Genomic DNA, 8,022 nt, shown 5'->3' with positions numbered 1-8,022 from the left:
CCTCTAAGTGTTTCATAATTGATTCCTTGAGGACCTGCTCCATGATTTTTCCAGGGACTGAGGTGAGGTGAACTTATGAACACTTTTACAACAGACGTCACGCAGAGAACTGCCTGGTCTAGAACCTGGTGCCCAGAGGTGACATGTAACTGCTGATTGAGAGTCACCGTTTAAAGGTTCAGCCACTCCCAGAACAGCTCAAGTCACCCCGTCCCCAGGCTGCCTCCTCAGCCTCACCTCCCAGAAAGCAGTGGCCCTTCCCTACAGCATCCAGCTATTGCTCCTGGTTCTCCCTGCTTGGCACAGCTCGCCCAGCCTCCCTGGTCACTGGACTGGTTCAGCTCTGCCAGCAGCCATGCAGGGCGAGGGCCCAGCAGCACCATGTGACCAAGCGGGGCTGGCTCTGAGTTAACAAGAAACCCATGCACAGGAGTGGGGCAACCCTCAGCCCACCCCGAGCCCCTGGAGGCTGGGTGGCTTCCAGTCATGGGTTCCAAGGCCCCCTATCTGGGAACTCCTGCACATTTACCACTCCTTGGCCCTGGGTTAAATCCACCCCAGGTCCCTGTGCGTGGCTCGAACAAACACCAGTGTAGGAATTTGCCCCCGATGCCTGGCCCCCTTGGCCTGGCTAGAGGGCCGCTGTGGGTCAAGAGCAGTGTGAGCTGGGCCCGCAAAGCGGGAGGACAAACTACACCCCCTCCTTTGCTCTTTGAATCTTTCCTCATCACTCCCTCTCTGCCGCCCCTGTCCTGGCGCTGCTCTGCCCTGAGCATTCCCCCTTGGCTGACACAGGTGTGTGCTGATGTCAGTGTGCCCAGAGCTGGCTGTGAGAGCCCAGGGGCAGTCTCACCCCACCTTACTGCTCTCCCTGGCCAAGAAGTTACCAGGCCAGCCCCTCAACTGGTGGAAATCTGCATCTCGATTGCCTTCAATGGCGCTATGCCCATGAGACTCTGGCCCCAGCTGTGGCTGTATGGCTGGGGGTGAGTTACCAATACCCCCTGCAGGGCAGACATCTGCTCGCCCCGCTGGGTGAGAATGACTGTCACAGCGTCTCCTCCCCACGTCGTCTCTTGCAGGTGTCCAGCAGGCTCCGGGTGCTCTCCATCACCCTCTTTAAACACCTGCTGGAGCTTGTAAGGGGGCTCGACAGGAGGCGGATGAAGGCGCATGTGCTCCAGAGCCTGGTCCCGCTGCTCCTCCTCGTGCATGATGAGTGTCCCAACGTGTCCCAGGTGAGGCCACGAGCTGGAGCCTGCAGCGGATACCGTTACAGAGTGACCAGTAATTTGTTTTGAGGGGGCAGCATGTGACACCCCCTCTTTAAAGGGTCTCACTGACAGAGGGCAGGTGCTCAGTGCTGTGACAGTCAGGAGCTCAAAATCACTTGAACGTTGAGTGCAGTAGCGCCATGACCATGGCGCCCCACCCAACTGCTGAGTCTTCCCTGCATCCTCTGAGCCCAACACTCCCCCCCTGCAGCCAGGCTGAGAGATTGGGTGGGGGGAGGGGTCGCCTCACCACTCCTACAGCCACTGGCCTCCGCACATTCCCTGGCTGTGCTGGTGGGAAGAGCACAACCCTGGCCATGGCCCCTACCAGGAGCAGGGCTACCCAGTCTCCAGATGGTGCGCAGGACCCAGTGTGCCCTTGGCCAAGCGGCCCGGACAGCCCGTACTAGACATGAGATGCCCAAGCCGCCCCCCCTCCCCCCGCCCCAGGTGTCTCTGCACATGCTAGCGCTCATGGCCACCATCACTTGGGAGCCAAATGCCACCAGCACTATGAATTCACCCTCCTACCCACCATGAGGTGGGGAACTGAGGCACAGCATGAGGCCTAGCGCCTCAAAAGTATTGATCACCCATAGGCATTAGGCACCTAAATCCCTTTGCAGCCCTGGGCCTAAGCAACTTGCCTGAGTTCCTGCAGGGAGAGCTGGGAATTGAGTCAGGTCTCCAGCTATTGCCTTAGCCACACCGCCGCCCTTCCGCAAGAAACCTGGGGCCGGGAAGCATTCAGCACGCACGGCCTCCCCGCCTCCGGGTAACGAGGCTAGTGGCTTCCAGCTCCCGTAACCGTGGCCGGCTCGCCCTGGCCCCACTTGTTTTGCAGGTGTGTTGGGACACCCTCAGCAGTGCGGCAGAATTCCTGAAGTGGCACCAGCTTGGTGGCTTCATCCAGCGCAAGGATACCTGGCAAAGCTGTGACTGCCTGGTGAGGGAGCCCTCAGGTCATTCACTGCGCAGCCCTGGTGGTAGGAGCGGGGGAATCGGTGGATAGGGCACCCCCCATTGCCCGGCTCTGTGCCCACACTGAGCCCCAGCCCTGGGACCACTCCTGGCCCTGGGTGTAGTCCCTCTGCGTGATCCCCCCGGCACAGGAAAGAGGGGTGAAAACAGGACGTGCGCTCCACACACCTGGAACCCGGCCTGCGGGACGGAAAGGCCTTTAATAACTTTGTGCTCCCTTGTTCTGGTCCTAGCTGACGCGCTACAAGGGGAGAGCCAACAACTTTCTGTGCCAGACCATGGCCTTTCTGGAGAACCCACAGACTCCACTTAGACAAGCGGCCATCAGGTTCATAGGTAACCACAGAGCAGGGGTCCCTTTAACAGGGGGGCTGGATCCGGTCCCAGGATCTCCTCAGTCCCTGCCAGCAGCGATAAGTAACCCTTGGGCTCCTGATTGTCCAATGCAGGATCAAGGGTGTCAGAAGTCCGCAGGAGCAAGCTCACCCCAAACTGCCCTGATGGGCTGATGGGGCCCCTCTAACCCCACTGCTCCCCATGCAGTCCCCATTCCCCGCCCCCCATACCCCACCATGGGCTCTTGGTAGTGAACCCTCAAGGTGCTGTGCTCTCCTTTGGCAACCAGCCCTGTAACCATCCCTGGGGACTCACCCTTTCCCCTGGGGACTCGGGAGCGCGTCCTGGCCAGCGAGGGGCGGGGGAAGCAAGGGGTTGCTTGGAGGGTGACATTTGACACCCTCGCTGGGGATGCGGAGATGTGACGAGCTGTTTGTATGTGTAGGGCTCGCTGCCCGGCAGCTGGATCAGAGGAGCCAGGACAAGCTGGATGCCATCTGCAACGGTGGGTGGTACCTGCTTTGAGCACTGAGCGCTACGGGGATGAACGGCCCAGGGCCGTGGGCTGGGTTCAATCTCCGACGCCAGCAACATGATCTCGGGCGAGAGCCACAAAGGGATGCAAAATGTAGATCCCCAAACCCCTGATCAGCTGCCCCCTCACCCTGTCGTGTCTGCTGGTTGGCATGTGCAAGGCACTTAGCCCTGACCTCAGAGCTGCGGCCTGGCAGATCCCCAAACTGGGCCTGAGCTGGCTGGCCTTCAGAGACGATTGCCCCCCCACCAAACACAGCCTAGGTGGGGTGCTGCCCCCCCCCTTGCACTCACTAGCCCAGTGTTTGGAGCAGTCACCTCCACGTGGGGTGCCTGGGATGAAGCCACTGCTCCAAATGAGGCAGAGGTGACGTCCGGTCACCTACCTCCTTGCTGCGTGCCCGGACCCCTGGGCAGCGCAGGGCAGAGCAGCATCTCCACATTTGTTGGCGAATGGCGGAGGGGGGAGTGATATAGCTCAGGCTTCTCACTCCCAGAGCAGGTTCACAGCTGGGCCTCCCAACCAGAGCTAGAGAATGGCTGAGCTCCCTCCTCGGCATTTCCTGGATGGCAGCAGGGCACCTAAAGTTAGGCATAGCCTAACAATGTCCAAGCCCCCTTTATGACTCTCCCCCTCTCTGGACCTAAGTGCCCATCTGTGCATTGGGGGGAAGGCGGAGGGTAAATACAGCCAGGGATGAGGTGCTCAGATACTGCAGGGATGGGGCAGTCCTAGAAATAGTGAGGGAATGGGGTTCATTGGGACTTCTTGCCTGTGTCTGGAGGCTCCCTCATTTGTGGAGGGCAGCAGGGATGTTTAGTGAAGGTTGCTGGTTGTTCCTGCTAGTCCCCTGCCTCCCGCCTCCCAGCCTGCTGCCTCCTTGTCACAGGCCGAGAGGTACAGCGCTGGCTTGGTTTGCTGGGGCTCTCCAGAGCGCTGTGGCTCTGACCTCCATTTCCTTCCTTTCAATCTTAGACCTCAAAGGCTTGCAGCAGGACAGCAACTCCTCGGTCCAAAGCCTGGCTTCTCAGACCATCTTCATCCTGGAGGCGTTCAAGAACCACCCGCCAGCCCACAGCAGCCTATGGACATGCTTTCATAGGATAAGAACAATGTGCACTAAGGAGAGCTCGGTCATTGAAGCTGCCCAGCTGCCCTAGCTCTGGGAAAAGCCAGCCTCCCTTCCCTGGGAGCTTCGTGCCAGAACATGGCTTCTTCCCCATTGGCCGCCTGCCCTGCGCAGCCATGTGAGTAGTTAACTGCTCGATAGCTTTCATCACCATGTACTTTTTGATAGGTTTCCATGCACTGTGTAGCATTTACGTCCCGCCCTCCATCCCCATTTCCAGTCGTGTATGTTTTTGGTGCCGTCAGCCATTTTGAAAATTTATTTTGTATTATTTTTCTGTGTTTGGCCGGGGGAAGGTTGTGTGCCTGTGTTTTGACATATTTAGAGAAAAAGTATGAATGAGTAGAAAGAGAGACTGTAAGGGGTTCACGGCTCCCTCCCCGTCCGTCTGGGCGGGAGACCACGCCCTTTGCTATGATACTTCTGGGTACCTTTGTTCAGGGGAAAAGTATCTCAGTGTTAATGGTTCTAGCCTGCAGTCAGGCCAAGTAATGGTAGAGAGTCTGTTTGCCCAGGGCCCTCAATCAGGGCAGGGCGGCAATCGAGAAGGGGCTGTGGCCTACAGGCAGGCAGGCAGAGCAACAGAAGGTCCATTTGCCTGGCCACTGATCAGGGAGGGGCAGCAAGCAAGTAGGGGGGCTCTGGCCTACAGTCCGGCAGAGCTGTCGCAGTCTAGGGGAGGTTACCTCTCTGGTGGGAGAGTCAGCACAACTGTCTGGCATCCAGATTCAGGCGGGTGCCAGACCAATGCAGGCCTCCTGACAACCAGGTGAGGAGGCTATCACTCCTGACATTGGGGTGGTGGGGGTAGAGGAACCCAGGCCCTCCCGCTCCACTGCGTCCCAGCCCAGGGCCCTAACTGCAGTGGAGTTGTCCGACACTGGGTCAGCGGCAAAAGTCCAACCGCAACATGCTGGCCGGCTTGTAGTCAATAACACAGCTGAATCTGATTTGGCTTCCCTGGGCTACTTCCTACATTCGATTCCATGTGTACATGGGTTCCAGGGTTGTTGTTTGCTTCGCTGGGGTAGACGGCTAGTGGCAGCCCCACCAGCTCGTCGGAGACCCCGGCGTCTTGCAGCTCTGTCAGCCCCTCTGGGTCTCTGTCAGGATAGCTGTCTCCGTTAGGTCTGGGGTCACGCAGCGGGGAAGAGATGTCCTGCTCCTCCGGCAGCTCTCTCCCGACTGAGCTGGAGGACCAGCCTTTTATAGTTCCGCTTCCTGTCCCGCCCTTCTGCTTCCGGTGGGGTGGCCGCGGAAGTCCCGGTTCTGCCCAACAGGGGGCGTTCATGGCTCTCTCCCTGTCTGTCAGGGCAAGAGGCCACGCCCCCTCGCTACAGAGGCCTTAAAGGAAAGGAGTTTTAAAAAAAGAAAGATTGGTTAGGCTTAGAGGAAAAAAGGAAAGAAAGATTATTTTAAATAGAAGAAAGAGGGGAAACTAGAGAAAGCAACAAGAGAGAGGAGTTTGTTTTATAGATTAGTAAGAATGCGGTAAAAGGTTATTTTTGTTGGGACTAAAAAATAATAAGAGTAAAAAAGTTGAAATAAATTTTAAAAAGTAAAGGCTAATTAAATAAAAGAGGGAAATATAAAGGAAGGTTGAGAAGGTTGGGCAAAAGAAATCAAATGGCAGAAAAATTAGCAAGAGATCCTGCGTCAGGGACACAGGGCTGTGTAAAGTACAGAAAACAGCAAGAAAGAGAACAATCCTTTTTTGTTAGTAAGCAGAAAACAGAACTGTGCAAAAGAGAGAAAGATCCTTACCATTTCCATGTTGTCAGTGCTGGGCTCATGTGGAAGCTACAGAAGGCAACCATTTCCCGCCTTTTATCAGCCATCTTGAACCGAACAGCTCTCCTACGTTTTGCGCCATTTTTTCAGGATTACCCGTGCAGGCGCCATAGCACGGCAAGCATGGAGCCCACTCAGATCTCCAGTGCAGTCTTGACCATTGTAAATACCTCGCACATTATCCAGCAGTATGTGCAGTATCTGCAAAAATGGGCGAGGAAGCAACGACAGCGCGATTACTATACTGATGAGGACATGGACACCTATGTTCCTAGAAGCACGGCATGTGGCGATTGGGAGATCATGGTGGCATTGGGCCAGGTTCATGCCATGAAACGCCGATTGTGGGCCCGGGAAACAAGCACAGACTGGTGGGACCGCATAGTGTTGCAGGTCTGGGATGATTCCCAGTGGCTGCAAAACTTTCGTATGCATAGGGCCACTTTCATGGAACTTTGTGACTTGCTGTCCCCTGCCCTGAAGTGGAAAGACACCAAAATGAGAGCAGCCCTCACAGTTGAGAAGCGAGTGGCCATAGTACTGTGGAAGCTTGCAACGCCTGACAGCTACCAGTCAGTCAGGAATCAGTGTGGAGTGGGCAAATCTGTTGTGGGGGCTACTGTGCTGCAAGTAGCCAACGCAATCATTGACCAGCTGCTATCAAGGGTAGTGACTTTGGAAAATGTGCAGACCATTGTGGATGGCTTTAATGCTCTCGGTTTCTCTAACTGCGGCATGGCGATAGACGGAACGCATATCCCTATCTTGGCCCCGGCACACCAGGGCGGCCAGTACGTAAACCGTAATGGGTACTTTTCCATGGTGCTGCAAGCACTGGTGGATCGCAAGGGACATTTCACCGATATCAACGTGGGATGGCCGAGAAAAGTGCATGACGCTCGCATCTTCAGGAACTCTGGTCTGTTTGAACAGCTGCAGGAAGGGACTTACTTCCCAGACCAGAAAATTACTGTTGGGGATGTTGAAATGCCTATAGTTATCCTCGGGGACCCAGCCTACCCCTTAATGCCATGGCTCATGAAGCCGTACACAGGCACCCTGGACAGTAGTAAGGAGCAGTTCAACTATAGGCTGAGCAAGTGCAGGTTGGTGGTAGAATGTGCTTTTGGACGTTTGAAAGCGCGCGGGCACAGTTTACTGACTCGGTTAGATCTCAGCACAACCAATATTCCAGTTGTAATTGCTGCTTGTTGTGTGCTCCACAATATCTGTGAGAGTAAGGGGGAGACGTTTATGGCGGGGTGGGAGGTTGAAGCAACTGGTCTGGCAGCCAATTTCGCACAGCCAGACAACAGGGCAATTAGAAGAGCGCAGCAGGGCACGCTGCACATCTGAGAAGCTTTGAAAGACAGTTTCATGACTGGCCAGGGTACGGTGTGACAGTTGTGTTTGTTTATCTTGAAGTTACCCGCCCCCTATATATATGAAAGGAAATAAAGTCACAATTGTTTAAAAACCATTGTTTATTATTTGTCGCACAACACATTGAGAGAAATAAGAAGGTAGATGGGGCAGGGTTGGGTTATGGGGGTGGAGGAGGAGGGAAGGACAAGTCCAGAAACCGAATCAAATGTTCGCATATGCCAGCTTTCTGTTACTTGGGCGATCCTCTGGGGTTGAGCGTGTGGGTCCCCATAGCCTCCCCCCTCGTGTTCTTGGGCGTCTGGGTGAGGAGGCTATGGAACTTGGGGAGGAGGGAGGGCGGTTAAACAGGGGCTGCGGCAGTCTGTGGTCTTGCTGCCTTTCCTGCATTAGATCCACCATACAGTGCAGCATGTCAGTTTGCTCCCCCATGAGCTTGACCAAAGCGTCCTGCCTGCTCTCATCGCATGCGTCCCTCCTCTCTTCGTGTTCCTGTAATGCTTTATGGGACTCCGCAATTGTTTGCCACCACGCATTCAGCTGGGCCCTATCAATGCTGAAGGACTGCATGAGCTCGGAGAACATGTTGTCCT

The sequence above is a fragment of the Chrysemys picta genome, unplaced genomic scaffold (assembly GCF_011386835.1).
Source record: "Chrysemys picta bellii isolate R12L10 unplaced genomic scaffold, ASM1138683v2 scaf3, whole genome shotgun sequence".
NCBI classification, from domain to species: domain Eukaryota; kingdom Metazoa; phylum Chordata; order Testudines; family Emydidae; genus Chrysemys; species Chrysemys picta.
The sequence above is the reverse complement of the archived record's forward strand: the minus strand, read 5'-3'. Positions refer to the sequence as shown.